The following is a 23,610-nucleotide window of genomic DNA, read 5'->3' as shown; positions in this document are numbered from 1 at the left end:
ACATTGAATACAATAAGCAACAAGTTTTGCTCATTGTATACAATGAGCAAAACTGTTGCCCATTGTATACAATGAGCAAGACCATAAAGTTGCACATTGTATACAATGTGCACCGAGTGAGCAAGATTGTTGAATGGCTTTCAAGCTACACTGATATATGAACCATAGTGAATGGTTGAATGGAATATGTGAGTAAAGTGTTCTAATAACCATGTTTGTTATGTTTAAACATTGTTTTAATTCTCATTTTGCTAAAACTATACAGTGCATTAGGAATTTAATTATTGTAAATTAATTAAACAATAAAAACAAATACAACAAATAATGTTGTTTCAACACACGCACACACACACATAACATTCGTTCATAATAACGCTCACATTGGCATGTCATTGCTAATGAGAGCGTCGTTTTCACCGCCTTTCACGCTTTTGCTAATAACGCTCATGTTTTCATGTCACGCTAAAACATGGAAACAACGACAACAACGTACCACAGAGGTCACCTGCTTCTTTTTTAAGCATGATGGTTCTTGCATTTAGCAGATCGGGGGTGGCAATGAGAAGTACATTGAAGCCGAGCTTTGAAGCATTTGCATTTGTTTGTTGTGCATACTCCGAGGCAGTTACATTTAGCGTAGCCTTGGCCGTGTCCACGGCTGGTTATGTGTGTGTGCGTGTGTTGAAACAACATTAATTGTTGTATTTGTTTTTATTGTTTAATTAAAGGGGCAGTCAACAGGTTGCTGTCGTTTCATGTTTTCGGGCCAAAAAGAGATTGCTTACTCTTTACTCTTTACTCTAGGTAAATGTAACAAAAAATATATTTTAAAAAAAAGAACAGATTTTGAATATGTTTTTGAAAAAAAAATTGTTTTGGATTTTTCGTTCCATTCTTTTTCTTATCACATGCACGCCAGTTCAAAACGCCGAACAAAAAAAAACCGCATGCATATTGGTCAAATTTGAAGCGAGTTACGGCCGTTTTAAAATAAAAAATATGACGTCATTCTACTTCCACTACAAAGTTAAATGTTATTTCCAGCCAAACTAACAGCGCTACCGATGTGCGGTTTCACTAAAGTGGTTCCTATGCATCAAAGAATTTGTTAAAACAAAGTTGTTTTCTGCCCCTTTAATTTACAATAATTAAATTCTTAATACACTGTTTAGTTTTAGCGAAATGAGAATTAAAACAATGCTTAAACATAACACTTATTTGAACACTTTACCATTCACTATGATTCATATATACCAGTGTAGCTTGAACGTCATTCAACAATCTTGCTCACTCGGTGCACATTGTATACAATGTGCAACTTTATGGTCTTGCTCATTGTATACAATGGGCAACAGTTTTGCTCATTGTATACAATGAGCAAAACTTGTTGCTCATTGTATACAATGTGCAAGATATGCTGCTCATTGTACATAATGCGCAAATTGTACAGAATGGATACGACATATACATACATGTGTGTGTCTGTGAGTGTGACATGCAGGTGGACACATTCAGACATTGACAAGCGCACTGATGATATGCAGCGACCACATACATGCACACACCTATTAAATCAATTTGATGTACATTCGGTATCTGTGATGAAAGGACACGCCTAGGACCGGCCATAAGTGTCCCTACATTCCTGGTGCTCTGCCATGGCAGGTTATTTTGGTCAGGTTAAAAAAAAAAAAATAGAGGCAACGGATGTCCTTTCTTGGGAGGTGTCCTCTCATTGCAGATACCACTGTACTTGTGTATTGCTTAACAGATGGACTACTTAAAATAAATCCCTGCGCCTTGAATATGTGCGCGATATAAATTGCATAAAAAAAATTTTTACAAAAAATCCCTGCGCTTAGAACTGTACCCACGGAATACGCGGGATATAAGCCTCATATTGATTGATTGATTGATAAAATGGTTTGGCAGTGGCACACAAAAAATGTATGTTGTGGTATAAATTGAGTGCAAGTAGCTAGGTGAGCTTTTTGCTCAAGTTACAAGTTAGTCTCAATGACACCCTTACAGTGACACTGTGTTTGTAAGCATCCTTCATCACACCTGCGATGGCTTCATAACATTACACATACATGTATGTAATAGTAATTTACCTGATCGGCTGATCAGTAGTATGGTGGTGATTAAGTGTGTGTTTCATTTTGATTAGTTTCTGTCATTTAGATTTATGTTAAATTAAAACAAAATTGTTACCTGAAAAAAAGGTTGGGGTCAGTGGAGATAGAAGAAACAAGTTGATTATGTTAATAACAATAACATAAACACAGACAATGAGACAGAGTTGAAAAAAGATGTGTGTGTGGGGGACACAGTCATGCTGTGTAAACACCGATGATGCTTTAAATTAAAACACCATGTGATAGATAATGACATTGCCAAATACAGTCATTCTACAGTGGAATCCCCCTGTTAAGACGCCCTCCCTCTGTTTTCTCAGACTTTTTGTCCATAACCTCTGTAAAATATCCCCCCATTTTAAGACCCCCTCCTTTTCAAGACCTGATTTTCTCAGATTTTTGGAGGTCTTAAAATGGAGGTTCCACTGTAATGAATTCGTTAACGTTAACTGACCGGCCACTGACCAGCGTCACCATGACACTGCACCCTTCTCCCCACACTCCGACCCTCAGACTCACACACAAGCAAGATATACCGCTCCCTCCCCGTGCTGTATAGGAAACAAAACAGAGTGCAACATTATCTGAACAAACGAGATTACATTTTTTTGCTAACGACAAATGACAACTCTCTTTCTCTCTCTCTCTCTCTCTCTCTCTCTCTCTTTCTCTCCCAAACACACACACACACACGCGCGCGCGCACTCCCTCTCTCTGTGAGTTAAGACGGACCTATACACATGTATCCACACTAAAAGAAGTACAACGGCTGAATGGGAGTCGAGTGGGAAGGTCTCTTTCTGTCGTAACTGCCATTTGCTTTGTGTGTCAGAAAAAGTGGGTTAGGTGTCATTTAAACTAAATGGCACGTGAAACTCTTGGTTTAAACACAACTTTATTCAATTTTATCATGACAAGAAACAATGCATGGCTTTTATGATTACTTACTCAAGCATATAATGCTTATTTTAAGCAATCCTAGTAAGTACAAAACAAAGGTTAACATGATGGCCACTTAACTCTTCGGATCCGCCTCAGTCACTGTCACACGCTAAATCAGTGTCTTCCTTGTTGAACTGAAACCCCATCATCCGCCCACATTTGATTTGCAATTGCACACTGATATGCACAGGTGTTTTGTTCTCGAATGTCTTGGTTTAAACAAGATTTTATTAATGAAATACAGGGTGGCATGTATATATATATATACGGTATAAACATTTGTGGCCACACAACAAGCTAAGCTTATTATTAAGTGTGGTTATAAATATGTACATCTAGATAGGAATTGTTATTTCACGTTATGTCAAGGTCATAGAATCACTTATACCCTTATGAGAACGCAAGACAGACAAGATACAATTTTTACACACACACACACACACAAAAGAGGAAAAAATGCAGCAAAATAATTAGAGGATGTGACAGAGGACCGGAAGGACTGCAATATCGGGGAGATCCCGGGGGTGGGGGGGGGGGGGGGGGGGGGTGTCAGAGAGACGATGAGAGACTTTCACAGACTTGCTAGATCAATGTTACTGCAGCAGTAAACATTTCATTTACATTGTCGTACAAACTAATTAAGCTGAGGTTAGTCATGTGTATACACAGAAAAACCTTCAATAAAAAGATTTACTCAAAACTTGACCTTCAGTAAAAACGGAAAACAGCATGACCTGCCAATAATCAAATACTGGATCATTGACATGGTGACCACAGGGTAATCAAAATCTATCACTTAACCTTATAAAGGTATGTACCTTTTCGAATATTTCAATGTTTTCGGTAAAACGTAGGTTTGGCAGACCAAACAATAAACATTGTACATTTTGATGATCATTCGGTAATGTGTGTATAGGTAGTCTTCGGACATCATCGTAATTACTACAAAATAATAAATAATGTTCAACATTTTCATTTTGATATCCGCACTGACAAGTCGGGTTATCACTTAAGTGGCGTTTCACCATATCATCATTTAAATCGCTCATTTCTAATCTTAGTCTGCAGTGTATAATTCCGTCTTTTCTCTTGCCATAATAATATTGAGGAGGAACTTTACTATCTGAACGACATAAAAACTGTTTAAACTGGGTAATTGATTTTGTTAATTTGATATTATCTGGTAGAGAATTCCATGTTCGGGTAGTGCTGGGAACAAATGACTTGTTATACAATTCAGTTCTGTGTGGTGGTACGACCCGTTCAAGTGGGTTTCGTCTATGATAGGGGCTCACAGACACAGTCGAGACAAGAGGAGGCAATAAATCAGCCACGTTCTGAGAACATTTCCCATGTACCATCGAATGTCTTGACCAGAGTAATCTTAAACTAAGTTATATTTCTCCCCAGCATCTTCCACTCCTTATTGCCTCTTTTCTCTTTCAGCTTGACATTTCACTCCTCTGCGGCTGCAGTATTAGTTTACGTCTGATATCGATTTTCATCAGCAGCTATATTTTTCCTGGGTTCTGATTTTTTTTAATTGGTTCCTTGATTCCGTTTATAACTGTGCATCTGCGTTTGCGTAAAAGGTTTTAGCTCCGTCCCCGCTAAGATAATAACTAAATCTTTTCCTTTTGACTGAAATTGATACTGGTATTTCTTTGGGATTGGGCAGCAGGGTGATTTCAAATCTCACAGCCGGCTGTGATTTAAAAAAAAATCAACCACCAATGTCACCCAAAGGAATGCCAATGGTCAACAACACAAGGATAAACACAAACCAAAACAAAAATACCGCGAAGGTAGATATGTCCTGTATACATAGATATATATGTACAACAGTAAAACATGCAAACAGAAAATTGAAATCCGATTAGGTGTAGAGCCCCTAACATGTTTCCTGCTGATATTAACTAGCATCTTTTTTTTCTTCGCTTTTTCGTATTTCAAAAAGGAATTATGGAGGGATTGACTTTTTTGTGTGTGCGTGTGCATATTTTTGTTTGTATGTCTAAGTTGAAAAGTGCAGTGTTTTCGTTATGAATCTATGGGGGTGTGAATTTTTGAAGAATAAACATCCGTTCAAAGCAACCCCTTTTGTAAACGTTTGTTTTTCGTTTTTTTCTGAAAGCTTCCATAACAGTTTACAGTGAAACGCTAATAAATAGTTGTATAACCATAACCGATATTTCTTCAGTACAAACGTTAATTAAACGTAGATTAACTTCTTTAATCCTTTTTAAAAAAAATCGTATACGACTTACATTGCGCTTTATGTTTTGTTTTTATCTTTTCTCTTCTAACTTGACTTTCAGATGAACACGTCTATCAAACGCTTGTGTACGCCGTTTGGAGTGCAGTTATGTCCCCTTAGTCATTGTGGCAACTCCTCGTTCGTTTACAGGTGTTACTGTCATGAAACATCCTGCAGTCTAACTCTGCGACTATTTATTTGATCGCTTTTGCATGCGTAGTTTCGGGAGAATTTGTTGTGGTTCTTTTGACAGTAGATTATATCACGATTTTGTTATGGGCAAAATAAATACAGTATCTTGGTGCAAGAGAATTGTATTATTTAATAACCGCGTGTGGGGTTTGAAAAACACATACTATATTATAATTTATATTGTTGAAGCGGCCCGCGACTTTACAGTCTTGGCAGTTCTGGAAGTATGTTTCAGCAGTTTCATTTGTTAATGATTTAGTCGTGAAAAAAATAATCCGGGACATTTGCGCTTTGTACTCAGTTCTGTTTGACCTATTGTTTTAAAGGTACTGAACTTGTCAAATCCAGGTGCACGGAGCCCCTGGGGCTTTTAGTCATACCTCAGGCAGCTATCCGTTAGAAGAACTACCAAGTTTCATTGACTTGCACCCAAAGAGTCAAGAACTGCGATTTTTTACGAATTAATTTTGTACTCGGACCCGGCTGGTCTTGGCCTATTTGTGGATCTAAATTTAGATCAGGTAGATCACCACATCATGCACAAAAAGACACGTCACTAGCAAACTATGTCAGACGTCATCATGAGTTTGTGTAAAACAAAATGGAGGCCGGAATCACTCAGTTGAATCGAACTCCGACCAAACACCACGTAATAACTAGGTTAATTTATGCACTCACGTGAACAAGAAACTGTCGAGCTTCACAGATGTCGTGGTTGGGTAGTTTTGGGTTTGTTTTACTACCATAGGAGGATTTTTGAACTGTAAATGCACTCAGCTGAAACAAAAACGCAAAACGAAGGCTGTGAGCTGCACTGTGCCTTTAAAGCCGGTGTCGTCCTTGAATGGCACTGTGTGCTGCTGCAGCGTATGTTTTTGACTCAGGGAAAGCAACCTTAATTTCTGCAAGGCAAACCTCATAATGATTACTATTTTACACTTGTCCTTATTATCGAGTAGGATACGATTTCTGGGAATCCTGTCTCAGATCGAGGTAAACCGCTTGGGATTCTGCTGAACTAAACACAAATTGTCCTATTGTTGCTTGCATGGATAGACTGTGTTAACATTTCGGTTGACTGACCTAGGCTTCGTGTTGGCAGTAACTAACATATAATCACCACATAATTATATCCCTTCAGATAACTCCGGCGTCAAGGAAGCAATTTGAGTGAATTTCAATGCAGCAAAATGTGAATGTCACGGTACATTTGAAGTCCCCTACCAAACACCGTCTTGCTCATTTAAAGACAACGTTCAGGCCGCTTTGGGCAAACCAGAATAAATGCTCTATAAGCCGGACAACTTTAACTTCAACTTCTGCACATCTCCTACCCATCCCTCTTCTTTTATTCGTCTTCTTTCCCTTCTTCCTTCCTTTTTCTGTCTTTCTTTATAATCATTATGCAACGTTTATTACGTTATTAATAGATTTGGTTTATTGAGACAAATTGTTCAGCCGTTACCGCCTTATCCCCCCCGCGGGTTAGGGGGAAGAATTTACGCGATGCTCCCCAGCATGTCGTAAGAGGCGACTAACGGATTCTGTTTCTCCTTTTACCCTTGTTAAGTGTTTCTTGTATAGAATATAGTCAATGTTTGTAAAGATTTTAGTCAAGCAGTATGTAAGAAATGTTAAGTCCTTTGTACTGGAAACTTGCATTCTCCCAGTAAGGTAATATATTGTACTACGTTGCAAGCCCCTGGAGCAATTTTTTGATTAGTGCTTTTGTGAACAAGAAACAATTGACAAGTGGGTCTATCCCATCTTCCCCCTTTCCCCGTCGCGATATAACCCTTCGTGGTTGAAAACGACGTTAAACACCAAATAAAGAAAGAAAGTTACCGCCTTATATGTTGTACCATAGACCTATATTATATAGGTCCCTGGTTGTACTGTCATGCAGGAACACCACTATAAGCTTCTAGCTTGTTGCTGTTTCTGTGAACTTTGTATACATGTCATGATTGTAACCTTTGTTAAAATAAACTTATGTTTAAACCAATTAAAGATTGTCAAAAAAACATTTTGGAGAAATGTTCTTAGGACTGTGCAGCAGTTCAGACACTCTGTGAACTGCGATAATAAACTCGAACATCTGTCTACTCAAATTGGCTGAAGTCACGCGAGGTTGGTTTGTCTAGATGTGTTTTGCATAAAAGTTAGATTGTCGTGTGCTTGTTTAAAGCTAAATTGACGCCTCGCAGTTTGAGCAACGCACACCGTTTTGCGCCATGCAGAGTGTGTGCGTTGCCTTCTCCGATCCACACTGAATATGGAATATGTTTAGGGTTCACGGTCTGATAGATAAGTTAAGACTATGCCAATTGGTCATTTGACCCCTCACCACCTCCAGCCAAAATCTGGTGGGACATAGTTGTACAAACGCACGAAGGACACCCCTTCCTCCCTTCCCCCTCACTTTTCCCGTTGCTCTAGCCCTACTCTTAGTCCCCCCCCCCCCCCCCCCCCCCCGTTCTTGTTCTTGTGGTTAGCCAGAACAATAGATGTGTCGAGGAGAGAGAGAGAGAGAGAGAGAGAGAGAGAGAGAGAGAGAGAGAGAGAGAGAGAGAGAGAGAGAGAGAGAGAGAGAGAGAGAGAGAGAGAGAGGGAGGGAGGGAGGGAGGGAGGGAGGGAGGGAGAGAGAGAGAGAGAGAGAGAGAGAGAGAATGTGCAACCGATCACAGCAAAGAGCAGAGTAAGATTTCATATCCTGCCCCTAAATCCGGATTCAGTCATGCGTTAGCACGATCTTTCGCCGCAGTCCATTCAACAAAAGAACGTCTATACGGTCCAGGGAGAGGGGGCCAAAAAGGTGAAAAACAAGTCGCGTAAGGCGAAATTACTACATTTAGTCAAGCTGTCGAACTCACGGGATGAAATTGAACGCACTTTACTTTTTCACCAAGACTGACAAAACAGCTTCGTCAATTCCCCCGTGAAGGAAATCGCTCACCTCCCACGTGCAAAACGTGGTGATATTGACACGCCAGATTAGCGCGGTAGCGTATTGTGCTAAGCAGGAAAGCGCGCTTTTCTGTAGTCTTGTTAACTTTCTGAGCTTGTTTTGAATACAACCTATCATATCTATATGTTTTTGGAATCAGGAAATGATAAAGAATAAGATGAAATCATTTTTGGGTCGATTTCTTAAATTTTAATCGTAAGACTAATTAATCTATTTTCGTTAATTGTGATCACATTTTAAGAGTAAACATGACATATGTATATATTTTTAGATTCAGAATGTGATGAAGAATACGATGCAATCAATTTTAAATCTGTTTGCGTAAAATCGATTTTAATGACAACTTTAATGAGCAAACTCATTAATTAGGTTTTAAGCCTCCAAGCTGAAATGCAATACCAAAGTCCGGGCTTTGTCGAAGATTACTTGACCAAAATTTCAACCAATTTGGTTGAAAAATGAGAGCGTGACAGTGCCGCCTCAACTTTCACGAAAAGCCGGATATGACGTCATCAAAGACGTTTATCAAAAAAATGAAAAAAACGTCTAGAGATACCATACTCAGGATCTCTCATGTCGAGTTTCATGAAGATCGGTCCAGTAGTTTTCTCTGAATCGCTCTACACACACACACACACACACACACACACACATACACCACGACCCTCGTCTCGATTCCCCCCTCTACGTTAAAACATTTAGTCAAAACTTGACTAAATGTAACAAGTCGCGTAAGGCGAAAATACAACATTTAGTCAAGTAGCTGTCGAACTCACAGAATGAAACTGAACGCAATGCCATTTTTCAGCAATACCGTATACTCGTAGCATCGTCAGTCCACCGCTCATGGCAAAGGCAGTGAAATTGACAAGAAGAGCGGGGTAGTAGTTGCGCTAGGAAGGATAGCACGCTTTTCTGTACCTCTCTTTGTTTTAACTTTCTGAGCGTGTTTTTAATCCAAACATATCATATCTATATGTTTTTGGAATCAGGAACCGACAAGGAATAAGATGAAAGTGTTTTTAAATTGATTTCGACAATTTAATTTTGATAATAATTTTTATATATTTAATTTTCAGAGCTTGTTTTTAATCCAAATATAACATATTTATATGTTTTTGGAATCAGAAAATGATGGAGAATAAGATGAACGTAAATTTGGATCGTTTTATAAATTTTTTTTTTTTTTTACAATTTTCAGATGTTTAATGACCAAAGTCATTAATTAATTTTTAAGCCACCAAGCTGAAATGCAATACCGAAGTCCGGGCTTCGTCGAAGATTACTTGACCAAAATTTCAACCAATTTGGTTGAAAAATGAGGGCGTGACAGTGCCGCCTCAACTTTCACGAAAAGCCGGATATGACGTCATCAACGACATTTATCAAAAAATGAAAAAAACGTTCGGGGATTTCATACCCAGGAACTCTCATGTCAAATTTCATAAAGATCGGTCCAGTAGTTTAGTCTGAATCGCTCTACACACACACACACACACACACACACACACATACACCACGACCCTCGTCTCGATTCCCCCCTCTACGTTAAAAAATTTAGTCAAAACTTGACTAAATGTAACAAGTCGCGTAAGGCGAAAATACAACATTTAGTCAAGTAGCTGTCGAACTCACAGAATGAAACTGAACGCAATGCCATTTTTCAGCAAGACCGTATACTCGTAGCATCGTCAGTCCACCGCTCATGGCAAAGGCAGTGAAATTGACAAGAAGAGCGGGGTAGTAGTTGCGCTAAGAAGGATAGCACGCTTTTCTGTACCTCTCTTTGTTTTAACTTTCTGAGCGTGTTTTTAATCCAAACATATCATATCTATATGTTTTTGGAATCAGGAACCGACAAGGAATAAGATGAAAGTGTTTTTAAATTGATTTCGACAATTTAATTTTGATAATAATTTTTATATATTTAATTTTCAGAGCTTGTTTTTAATCCAAATATAACATATTTATATGTTTTTGGAATCAGAAAATGATGGAGAATAAGATGAACGTAAATTTGGATCGTTTTATAAATGTTTGTTTTTTTTACAATTTTCAGATGTTTAATGACCAAAGTCATTAATTAATTTTTAAGCCACCAAGCTGAAATGCAATACCGAAGTCCGGGCTTCGTCGAAGATTACTTGACCAAAATTTCAACCAATTTGGTTGAAAAATGAGGGCGTGACAGTGCCGCCTCAACTTTCACGAAAAGCCGGATATGACGTCATCAACGACATTTATCAAAAAATGAAAAAAACGTTCGGGGATTTCATACCCAGGAACTCTCATGTCAAATTTCATAAAGATCGGTCCAGTAGTTTAGTCTGAATCGCTCTACACACACACACACACACACACACACACACACACACACACACACACACAGACATACACACACACGCACATACACCACGACCCTCGTCTCGATTCCCCCCTCTACGTTAAAAAATTTAGTCAAAACTTGACTAAATGTAAAAAGGAAAAGAATAGAGATTCTGTCTTGAAAACGACAGACAATAAAGCGACCAAGCAAGGCCGTTTTGCAACCGTTGCTCGCGCCCCCTACCCTTACACACCACTGACCTTCCCCCTTTACACTTCCCGAGCCCACCGACACCATCTCCGAAGTTTAGGGGAAGATCACCTAGATTCCTGATCGCGATGTAGTCTTTATTATTACAACAGTATGCTTGATTGTGGCGCTGTTGTGATTCTGAAACTAAGCTTTTTTTCCCGTATGTCTTTCTTGTTTCTGTTTCCATGCTCATGGCGTGTTATGCTAAGAGACACCTGAGGACGGCTGAAGAATGGTATTTCTTGGGTTTAATCAGTTAAGTTCAAGCTACGAGTAATTAGCTGCTGCCAGTGTGAACATTTTTCATTAGACTTAGTCACGTTTTCTTTCGTGTGCATGTAACTAATTACATATGTGAGACTTGTGAGCCTATAGTTCCTTTTCTGGAATGTGATCAAAACGTGAATTTTGATAACCGTTTGCATTGCAAATGTTCCCAAATATCAACGTCGTCGTGCTATAGCTAATTAGTAATAGTATTAGTATTATTCAAAAGGAAAACCTACCTACACAGTTACGAAGCCCATAGAGCAGTTGTACCTTGCGACAAGCGGTTTCATATGGTCACTATGTAATTATCACAACTCTGTTACTGTTTGAGTAAAACTAATTGCTTTGTGTCGCGTCTGTTATTAGGTATTTCGTTCGTGCTGTCTCAGAGGGACTTGAGTTGTTTATAGGACATCTGGAATCGCGGTGTGTATACGTGCATACACTTGCTGAGTTGGTGGTGTGCTGATGCATTCAGTGTTAACTGTGAAGCCTGTCGTCCACCTGTAATAGAAAACAACACATATTCAGCGTCGACTGTCACTGGTGACCGTGGCTGTATAAATAGCACACTGCTGTTGCAGTTAGCTTAAACGCCCTATAAAACCTGGAAACCTTGCTAGAATATTGAGTTCCTCACCCAGCAGCTTACAAAGGAAGATCTTAATTTTCACCTGCGCTGGCTAAAGTTGTGTCCTCTCCATTCGCTTGCATAAATTGTTATCTCCGTCCATGGTGGGTACTGTCATTGTCGGTCTGACGGTGTTACAATGTGTGATCTTTGCAATTTGGTGGAGAAAATTGCTGTGCGTCATAGTCACAGTGGGCTTCAGGCTTTACACGGGAGCAAAGACTTCTTGTACACCCGGATTTGTTCGCATTGCATTGTCATTCGGGGTTGAAAGGGGTGGGAAAGGTGAACGCTAAAGTAAAAGCCTTCCTTTGTGTTTTGAATTGTGTTAAATAAAAACAATGCAAGACATGATGGCGATAGCAAAGTGTGCTTTAGAGTACTGTAGAGTGACCATGATCAAAAGAAAGATGGTTCTGCGAGCACTGAGTGTGCATCAAGTTTTTCAGATACTTATACCCGAGCAGTGCGTGTTTTTCTGATATATATACAGACCTGAGCCTTGTGCAATTTTCTAATACATATTCATAGTCCTCAAGAAAAATCTCTGTCTGCCTTAGCCTACACAGGAGCAAACAGCCAAGAATAAAGACTTTCGGATGGCTGATTATGTGATAGTGGCCTGCCTGTGTGTGTAACTAACACAAGACTCGTTGAACTGTACCTGGGATTCATACAGTAAATGGCAATGGTCACATCCTGCCATTTCTCGATGGAGCAAACTGTCAGAACCGGTAAACGTGTATTTTGCATGATGCCTTAATCGCATGGTCCGTCAGAATCTTCACAATTCAATGTCTTGTATTCCCAGTCTTCAAAAAGATGCCCTTTCTTATTAGATCCAAGGCGCGAACAGCAACGACTCAGTAACGACCAGCGGATGAGGGAGTGGCTCTTTTTGTTGCCTTTTACAAGTTTAATGTTTTCATCTGTATCAGGCCCATAAGGTCCTTATACCTCGTACATATTATCATAATTTATGAACTCGTTGTAATAAGTACGTGATGACGAGCGAGAGTTCCAAATACCTGTCGGCATTCATGGTCTTCAAGAACTGTCATATGAATACAATGAACCCCCATTTTTAGACTTCGAACAAACATCTGAGAAAATCAAGTCTTAAGAAAGAGGAAGTCTTGGAATGAATCAATGAGGTATATGTACAAAGGTCACAGAAAATATAAAACAGCAAGGCCTTGGGGGGAAGGGGCTAATTATGATTGGGGGGCGTGGCACAGTACCTGGGTATCCATACTATAGTGTTCAAGAACAGTCATGCATTCTACTGTACAACGGGACGCTAGACAGAGCGGCCAGGCGAACGAACTTGCAGGTTGAGTGACAGACAGAACGCGGGAGAGTGTGCTGTCGTGCCCATTGTGGGGTAGCGTGACACCAAGGCTGGCAGACAACACTGACGGTTGGGAAAGGAGGGAGGGGTCACTGAGATTGTCGGGGGGACCCAGCGTCTCACACTGACTCAGGCAGCCACAGACAGTGTGCGAACAGACACACAGGTGAATCGGGCAAGGTGGTAAAGCTAAAATCTGTCCATTGTGACGACCGAGGCCTGCATGCGTCAGTCGAATGCTTGAAACAGTCACGATGGAAGGCGCTGCTCAGGTAAGAAACTAAGCTTGGACTGGTCGATTTGATATGATTTTGGGATTTTGTTTGCACTTTGTGTTTATTTTACCGCTTATTTCAATCGAGTTATCCAGTTCTGTTTAAGAAATAGTGCAATCATGACAGAGATGTAAAAAAAACTGCTGACCACTTTCCGAGTTCATATACGCCAGACCATTTTGCTCCGAAGTAAATTGTTTCCAGTTAAATTCAAAGAGTTTTCTTGGCGACTTCTTTGTTTTGTGAATGCCATCGAATATGGAGAATATGATTATTTTGTAAATGTACGTCTCGTAAGCTTGAAAGACGTACTTTTGATCGGCGATCGGTCTTTAATGCCTGTATTTCAAACTTAGCGTACTTTGGTAGATTACCCCATCTTCCAGCGAAAGTGCGGGTTCGCGGAATCCCAACAAATAAAGATGTTGAAATTTATGAAAACTCCTTACACTGATATGAGAGATACAGAAAACAGATTTTGTACCTTGAACAAGAGACGAAAAAACGAAGAACAGTCGTCCCTTAGTAACTGGAAATCCTCAAACATGTCAGTGTTCCATCGACACTCGACCTATCGCCATCTTGGCAGTCATTGGTGGGAACGGAGGTCATGCAAAACGTACAACAAAAATGTCACACTGAGTTTCAAGGTTTAGCAATAGACAGACACAGATCCTCGATGATTTATGTTCAGGACTGGGGTGTCTGGACCTGTGTGAAAACGATACTTTCGTGGGTACTCTTAGTTAATCCAGGGTGCCCTATATATATACAAGCTGTGTCGACATTTCAGCTGATTCTTTTATGGTGCTTGGAAATTCTTGATTTCTCTTGGGTTTGTGAATCTTGCGGGAATTTACAAGGATCTTGAACTGACAGCACTGTATGGATTATTAAAACCTTCCGCCGTTGAAAGATAGTTAAGTGTACGTATGCACAGCATGTAGCAGCCAAAGAAGGTAAGAACATTGGCTGTACCAGCTGAGAAGTTCTGTTCTTCAGCATTTATTCTAGCGATCGAAGAACTATGTGGAAACACCACATTTACCAAAGATAAAGGTAGATGGTGCGTCTGTTCATGGAGCCTGAAAAGGAAGCGAAGGAGTGACAGAAGGAAGACTGAGAAGAGGGGAATAGAAGAGACAGGAGACAAGAAGGCAGTCTGTGACCCCCCCTCCCCTGGGCTTTCGGAACACAGTAGTGATCATTATCCCCAAGCACAATGGGGATACGGTAGGCCGTCGCGATCTTTGGTGAAAGGTTTGACAATGGGACAGGGACGTTCACCACAATCCTTTCAGTGCTTTCTTATCCTCCCCTCTCCGGTGTCACGATTTCATCTTTCGCCTGTGTACATATTTCCCCCTCGACATATATACTCAAGACTGAAAGGTTGTTTCCTGGTAAAATTAAGAAGTGAAATTATTTATGGACGAAAAGCATGTCAGTTTCTCGCATGTGAAGAAAATTGGTGGTAAAATTTAATAGATTTCACCCCCAAAATCGAATTCTTCGAAAACGTGTACTGAGTGGTTACGTCCCTTGAGTAAGAAGGAAAACATTTTAGGATGAATCAAATTTCTAAGTTAAATAAAACAAATTGGTTGGACAAATTTGGCCCCATGACTGAATGTAAGGTACACAAGGTCGCTCATCAGTACTATCGAAGCCTGTTTTTTTGTTCAGTGTAGAGTTTATACCAGATCAACGAGGCCGAGAAGCGAAATATCAACACGGCGAAAGATGAAAACGTCACACCGGTCCCCTGTCCAACACTTTTCTACTACAATCCACTTCTTGCCTACAGTGGAACCCTCTCCCCCCCCCCCCCCCGCCATTTTAAAATCTGTATAAAAAAAAATCGGGTCTTCAGAAGACGGGGTCTGAGAATGGGTGTAATTTTACAGACGTTATGGACTGAAAATATGAACAAACTATGGTCTTCTTCTTCTCGTTCGCTTAACACGGGAGATTTCTGTATTACTGAGGCAACACTAAGCTGTAGACAAAACGCTGAGCGCAAGTAACATGTACAGAAAACGCACACACACCCACACACACACACACACTGTCCCTCCCTCTCTCTGTGACTGGAATCACTATACTCGAGTGTACTCGTTGCTATGCTGTTTTTGTCTTTTTGAAAATTGCCATACGTATGTTATGTACACCGGTACAGGATAAAGTGACAGCCCAAACCAGTGATTTTCAGCGCTTGCCGGCAGCACGTGATAGCAGTGATTAAGGGTGCGTGATGTCTAATTGCAGAATCAGGTGGCTGGGGGACCTGTTGCCAATCCTCTTAGCCTAGCCCCAGAATAACCTGCAATTGATTTAGCCTGCTCGCAGAGTATACTTAGTAAATATGCTTCATGATAGCACCTATTCGAGATCGATCTATTTAGGTCGTTAAACCTTATTTGTTATGTCGCCCGCTCGTTCTTTTGCAATCGTTATCGAACAGTGTGAACTGCAGTGTGTTTAATTAAGCTTGTATCATGTATCTTCGTCGTTCCCGCTTGTCTCTTTTATCCTTTGAAATGTGCAGTCCAAACTGTGTGGTCATTCTCGCTTGATTGTCCTATTTTTTCCACGGAATCAAATAGCCCACAAGACCCAGATTTTGATCTGAACTGCAAGATACATTGAAAGGAAACAATACCGTAAATTCCATATTACTTTGATCAAAACGATTTTCTTTGCATCCGCCACCCCGCTTCCACGCGCCGAACCCGCAATACGGTCATTTGGACTGAAGAGTATTTGAGGAGTGTATCAGTTTGAACAGCAAAGTGATCCACGAGATTGCTGCGTACGAAATCCGGCATTGATCTGGAAGCTTGCACTTTGGGGGGGGGGGGGGGGGGGGGGGGGGGGGGGAGGGGGTCAGTGTTGTAGCAGGCTTAATCCCCCCCCCCACCCCCTAGCTTAGCTCCATGTCTTGAAGCGTTTCGATTTCACACGGTGGTTGTACGTCACATGCCTGAACGACGTTGTTGTAACATCAATTATTCACGTGGGGAAACAGTGAAACGCCTTTGGTTTTCTTGCCAGAGTGTTGCCGATAAGGGAAACAATCCCATTAAGTGTTTTTAAACTTTCCTCGTCTTTGTGGGGAAACGTGCGTGTTGTTTCCAGGTTTACACGCGTGAATAGCCCTGAGGGTAAAGTGGACGTAGCCCTAAGACTTTGGACGAATCGGTTTGTAATCTGACACGTCTCAGTATTCTGACAACGAGCGTACATGTCGGGTTTTTTAAAATTTTTTATACGAAGCGTGGGCAGTTGAAACTGTATCTTTGTGTCGGTGTACTGTAGTTTACAGACAAGCAGACAGACAAACACACTCACGCACACGCGCGCAAACATACATACACACACACACACACACATGTTCATATACACAGACACACAGGGTTGGGGGGTTGGCGACTTTAGGGGGATACGCGCGTCCCACGGAGAAGTGGAAAATGACTTCCAAGTTGGGCAGAGCTGTCGTTAACTGCAGTAGTCGTGGAAACGCCGAAAAGCCGGCAGGTAAAAGTTGATGTCTCCGTAGATTACGTTACCGCAGACAACTATGATTGATGTCGAGGGGGATGGCGATAATTGAAAGTGTGTTTACCAGACCGTGTGGTAGATAATTATTAAGTGTCTGTGTGGAGACAGGGAGTGTCTGTCTTGTGTAGTAGCCCCGTCATTCGTCGTTGTCGATTTTGTCTCTGCCCTCAACTTCGCACCCCTGTGGTAGTCAAGTCGCGTCTGATTTTGTTAATGTTTTAGTTATGTTGTCCCGTGGGCAATTTCTCCCTTTATTAACTGTAGTCGTGTTTATCATCAGGGATTCTTGTGGTCTACATTCTAAACCATCAGACACAAGACAGTTAAAAGCTTATCGCACTCTCAGTTACTCAGTTGTATTGTCCGTGCAATACTTTTGCATTGCTGTTCCTTTGCTCCCTAATCTGTGTGAAGTTGTGGTTATGGCACTAAAGGGCATTTTCGTTTTTAGTTAACTTTCACCTACACTCTTTTGTGGGAATGGAGGGGGGTGTAAGCGAAGGGAGTTGGTGCGATGAGACTGGTCGCTGGATCATGCATGTTTACAAAAAAAAGTGTGCTTCTCAGATAAGTGCACGACTATATGTATGCAATATCTTTTCTGTTCACGCTTCTCTAGCTTTAAACAACACGTTTTGCCCTTTTTTCAACTCCATTCCTTGCCCATCCCCCACTACCCCTTCTCTTACCCCCTTCATTCTCTCCAACTTACCAACGCATTCACAAATGATGCCCGGCCTTTCAGTTCAGCCTTGTACCGTGCCTCTAGGCTTTCCCATCTAATTTACATGCCATCGCTTCGAACTTCGGCATACCTGTCTTGATCTTCGACCCCTCTCTCTCTCTCCCCCCCCTCCCCCGACCTCACCCTCTCCCTTTGTCCTCCATTCCGATCTGCGCCTCCTCCCCCATAGATCTGTCCACCCCCTCAACAACTACCCCCCCCCCCTCCAGCTCGAAACGTCTTTCTACATGTATTATGGTTTCATTACCTGAGTCCCCCACCCCCTCACGTGAAGATCCCCACTCCCTCTAGGCCTACCTGTCTTTCCTTCAATACCTGAGTCAGTCCCTACGCCACCCTTGCGCAACCTTCTTTTTCACCGCCTTCTCATTACGGTTTTGCAACCCTTCTCTCCCTTCCCGACCCCTTCCCCCTACCCAAGCACATTTTGCCACCTTCAACATGTTCGCCTAAGTCTTATGAACTTTGTTGTACCTGTCCATCATCTTCTACATGTACCCCCTTCCTTCAACCCCTCTCGCCCACCACCCGGACCCTTCCGCCCCCCGCCCTTGTAGGGAAGAAGGAGAGGGGGTTTACCCCCTTCACTTCAAACCTCGTGTTAGTGTCTTCTTCCCCCCACAGTCTAAAGTAGTGGCTGTGGTGGTTGTGTGTGTCGTGTAACCGGCAATCTGGAGGGACTCCGACGCTAAGGGTCACCTTACACCGTGTGAAGTCTCCCTGTCTTAACGGGCAGAACACAAGGGATTCGAGGCGTGGGAAAGTCGGCACTGTGCCATGGGTCCTGCCGTGTCAATCATTTCTGTTCGTTACGTTTTTTACCCACCCCCCGCGGGTTAGGGGGAGTCCCATATTGGTTGGGACGAGAAAGAATTTACCCGATGCTCCCCAGCATGTCGTAAGAGGCGACTAACGGATTCTGTTTCTCCTTTTACCCTTGTTAAGTGTTTCTTGTATAGAATATAGTCAATGTTTGTAAAGATTTTAGTCAAGCAGTATGTAAGAAATGTTAAGTCCTTTGTACTGGAAACTTGCATTCTCCCAGTAAGGTAATATATTGTACTACGTTGCAAGCCCCTGGAGCAAATTTTTGATTAGTGCTTTTGTGAACAAGAAACAATTGACAAGTGGCTCTATCCCATCTTCCCCCTTCGCCCGTCGCGATATAACCTTCGTGGTTGAAAACGACGTTAAACACCAAATAAAGAAAGAAAGAAAGTTTTTTACCCTTTACTTCAGTTCTCAATTGCTGTACACCATTGTCAAAGGGGTCATGCTTTGTCACTATTCACTTATTTCTTCTACACTAATTTTTGACCCTTTTTCAACTTCTCAAATGCTGTACACCGTTGTCAAAAATGGTTCTACTGTATTTGTGACTCCTTTCTTATGCAGTATTTTTGTTTAACCTTCCTCCAGAAGTGTTCAACTTCTGTACATTGTCAAAGTGTACGGTTGTGTCACTTGTCACTAACTCTATACTACAGTATTTTCTCCTCTATGACATTGCAGATTTACTACTAAACAACTTAACTTGACGTTGAAATCCTATCTTCTTTTTGGTATTTTGACTTTTCAGAAAACAGCAGAGGTACGTAGCCTAGATCTATTGGATTGAAGAAACGTATTCGCTTGACCTTAAACAGCTAAAAAAGAGTTAAAACGTCGAACAGTCACGTGATCATAGCGACCATACGACTGTCAGTTGGGGGTTAGTGTTGAGTTGAAGGCGAGGCTGCATGCACTTTTTGTGGACATTCTTGGAGGGCTTTTGTGGTCGTCTGCAACTGTGTGGAATGTCACTTGCTGGCCGAGTGACGTCAGAGCTCCGTGACACTAAAGGCCAACCGCAACCCAAATCTGAAAGTGCATTTTTGTTCTGGCTTGTTTCTTGCGTACAGTGTCTTTTCCTTTATAACTGCGAAACTTCGCGTGTCATAAAAATATAGAGTTAAAGTGGAAGTTGCCAGAAAGTGCAAGCTACCAGTGAAAAGTGGAAGTTACCATTCTAAGCAGCATGTCCGTGGTGAATAGGTTACGATGTCTCAAAGAAACTAACGTACGATAGTCTTTCATTTATTTGATACTAGATGATTACCTGCTTCGCCGGGTGGATCGCGAGACGGAGCACGTGTTGACGTGATTGACGCCACACGAAGGAAGGGAGATAAACGCGCAAAACACTGGAGAAGATAAGGAAGAGTTACTGGGAATGGATCTACCGTAAAACCAAAATCGGTTCACCGTGCCGCGCTTAGAGCACGTGTTGAAAATTTTCATCGACCAGATTGTGTCCGGTGTCTACCTGAATATGCCCACCAAATTTGAAGCAGATCCATCGAGAACTTTGGCCGTGCATCGCGAAGTGACAGACAGACAGACAGACAGACACAAGCCGTAGATAGATAGATAGATAGAAGATAGATAGAAGATATGCGACTTCATCTGTCAAAAATGGTACAGTTTGCAAGGCAGTGCTTACTGGTGATACCGCAGTTTAGTGGTTCATTCCACAACACGTCGTGTTGAAAGGGCTTGTAGAGAGAGTGAGAGTGTTTTTTCGCAAAGTAGTTTGAGTGCTGTCATGGAGATCCCCCCCCCCCCCCCCAAAAAAAAAAAAAAAAAAAAAAGGAACTGCTTGGCTTTATCCTATTAGCTGCAATAGCTAAATGAAAATAAATGTTAAGATAAGTTCTACCAAGATGCAAGGTATAGAGAACATTTTCAAGGTATCAATTAAACTCTCAACCAACAGAAAAATACATTAAAAAGCTACCCCGTAATTGTCAGAAATGCTAACTTGAGTCTTGCTGTAGTGTATATCTTTGTACTCTGTAAGCCTAACTCGCGCATCGAACAATGTCGACTGGAGCTATAGACAACAATTGAACACACAGTTACTTAGACAACACTGAATTATGAAGGGATGACAAATTAATCTTGGCAGTAGTACACCTCTTTGTACGCTTTATCTCATCACATCGAACACTGTCGATTATTAAACACACAGATATGTGGGCAACGTTGAACTTTTGTCTATCTCACCAAGCCAGTGTTTGTTTGTTCGTTCATGGGCTGAAACTCCCACGGCTTTTACGTGTATGGCCGTTTTTACCCCGCCATTTAGGCAGCCATACGCCCATTTCGGAGGAAGCATGCATGCTGGGTATTTTCGTGTTTCTATAACCCACCGAACTCTGACATGGATTACAGGATCTTTTTCGTGCGCACTTGGTCTTGTGCTTGCGTGTACACACGGGGGTGTTCGGACACCGAGGAGAGTCTGCACACAAAGTTGACTCTGAGAAATAAATCTCTCGCCGAACGTGGGGACGAACTCACGCTGACAGCGGCCAACTGGATACAAATCCAGCGCGCTACCGACCGAGCTACATCCCCGCCCTCCAAACCAGTGTGAGGACTGGGTGGCCGAGTGGTAACGCACTTGCGCTCGGAAGCGAGAGGTTGCGAGTTCGACCCTGGGTCAGGGCGTTAGCAATTTCCCCCCCCCCCCCCCTTTCCCAACCTAGGTGGTGGGTTCAAGTGCTAGTCTTTCGGATGAGACGAAAAACCGAGGTCCCTTCGTGTACACTACATTGGGGTGTGCACGTTAAAGATCCCACGATTGACAAAAGGGTCTTTCCTGGCAAAATTGTATAGGCATAGATAAAAAATGTCCACCAAAATACCCGTGTGACTTGGAATAATAGGCCGTGAAAAGTAGGATATGCGCCGAAATGGCTGCGATCTGCTGGTCGATGTGAATGCGTGATGTATTGTGTAAAAAATTCCATCTCACACGGCATAAATAGATCCCTGCGCCTTGAGTCAGAGTCTGGAGATACGCGCGCGATATAAGACTTCATATAACATCATATAACATATAACATAATAAACAAAACAAAGTACAATACAGTGTGAGTGTTAGTGTTGCCCGCCTACCTGCTATAGTGCTTTTTTTCGTGACATGCCCCAGCGTTGCTTTATGGTGCTTGGTTTAAAGACGTAGGCCTCCCCTTTAAAACAGTTCTGCTCGCTTTCTCAGAGCTTCCCAGGCTTGCACAGCAAATGATACCACCCCTCTGTATGGGCACATACCCACAATTAAGAGCCTGAGTGCTGTTTTGTCCGCATGAAGACTTGGTTTGTTGTTGTTGATTAATTGATTTCTTGAGTGACGTTATGTGTCAATTTGCAAAATAATTTGAACCAAATGTTGCCACTCTGTATAGGAAGCAGTCGGGATGTTGAATTTTGGTATGTGTCCACATGGAGTGATAGACTTATGTCATTAATAGCCTGGTGAGACGTTGCAAGCCCCTGGAGCAATTTTTTTTATTAGTGCTTTTGTGAACAAGAAACAATTAACAAGTGGCTCTATCCCATCTCCCCCCTTTCCCCGTCGCGATATAACCTTGAACGGTTGAAAACGACGTTAAACACCAAATAAAGAAAGAAAGCCTGGTGAGATGTTGAGTGGCACTGAAATCGTTTTACACGGGAAGGACCTCGCCTTTTAGTCCAGTCCCCTAGCCCAGTCGATAATGATTGTCATTTTCACGTCAGGCCGCAACACAATCGCACCTGCTTTGGGGGGGCAAGAAAACCTGGCTTTTGTCAGCCCCGTCCACAGAACGAGACCCCTGCATTGCAACGATAAGTAGATTGCACTGACACGCTTGTCACTCTGTGCGCGACACAGCTCCGGAGAAACAAAAAGAAGAGAGAAGGAAAATTGTAGATTATGTAGCATACGAGTGTGTGTGCATTGGCGAGTACAGGGGGCTGAGCATTGTGAGACGGTGACATACTTTGAAGAATGCGGTTGTGTATGATATGCTTTTTGACTTGAGGAGCAACACGAATGGCGGTGACAAATTGTGACAGTGGTAAACCTTTTTATTTTTTTGTACTTTTACCTGGACGGGTTGAACAGCGGCAAAAACTGTCACTGATCGCCACTGAGTATTCAGGTGGCATAACAACTATGCCGGGACAGAGATTTATATGATAGGAAGTGGACCCTCGATAGTCTTTCTCAACCGCTTGTGTCGCTTAAACCGGCGCTTCTTTTTTTGTGTGGATGCCGATGCAAAGCAGAGTACATCGCGTGGGCGCTGAAAGGATTTGTCAGAATGGAGAGAATACTGACGTTATTCTTTCTACTGCAGGGGTATAAATCTTCGCATTTGCATTTGCATTGACTGAGGCTGTGGCGCGAAACCACATACGAAGGTATCTCCTAACGCCTATAGGTTCAGTATGGTCAAGTGGCCCTTCTAAACTGGAGTGGTAGAGGCTAGCAGTCTTTGCCGGTAAACCCTTTAAAACCTCGCCATAAAAGAGCATATTGGATTACCGTGACCTTGAACGGTACAGAGGTGAAGGCATCCTAACAACGTTCAGGAATGGAGACACGACCTGGCGACAGCAGAAGATTGACAATGGTGAAGTGGGGAAGGAACGGCTGGATCATGTTCAGCGAATGGCTGTTGTATCCTGGATGTCATTGACTGCCGTCTCTCTGCGTTGCAAAAACCTTGAAGGTGGGGTCATGTTCAGTGGACGACTGTTGAATCCAGGGTGACCTAAACTGCTGTCTCTCGGTGTAGCTCAAACCCGGAGTCCTTTCACGGAGCTTTTGAGCCTTACGAGGTAGTTTCCTACTTCAGAAGATGTTGAGCTGATTGGAAAAGGTTGCA

General features: G+C 42.0%; 1 protein-coding gene across 1 annotated transcript in view; it reads left to right on the top strand.

The window, feature by feature from the left end:
- The window catches only part of LOC138962284 (uncharacterized), a 56,872-nt gene that overhangs the window by 1,656 nt on the left and 31,606 nt on the right, over nucleotides 1–23,610 (top strand). The gene's annotated exons all lie outside the window — the stretch shown is intronic.

Source organism: Littorina saxatilis, linkage group LG3, assembly GCF_037325665.1.
Source record: "Littorina saxatilis isolate snail1 linkage group LG3, US_GU_Lsax_2.0, whole genome shotgun sequence".
In the NCBI taxonomy this organism is placed as follows: domain Eukaryota; kingdom Metazoa; phylum Mollusca; class Gastropoda; order Littorinimorpha; family Littorinidae; genus Littorina; species Littorina saxatilis.
This window is presented reverse-complemented; position numbering and strand designations above follow the sequence as displayed.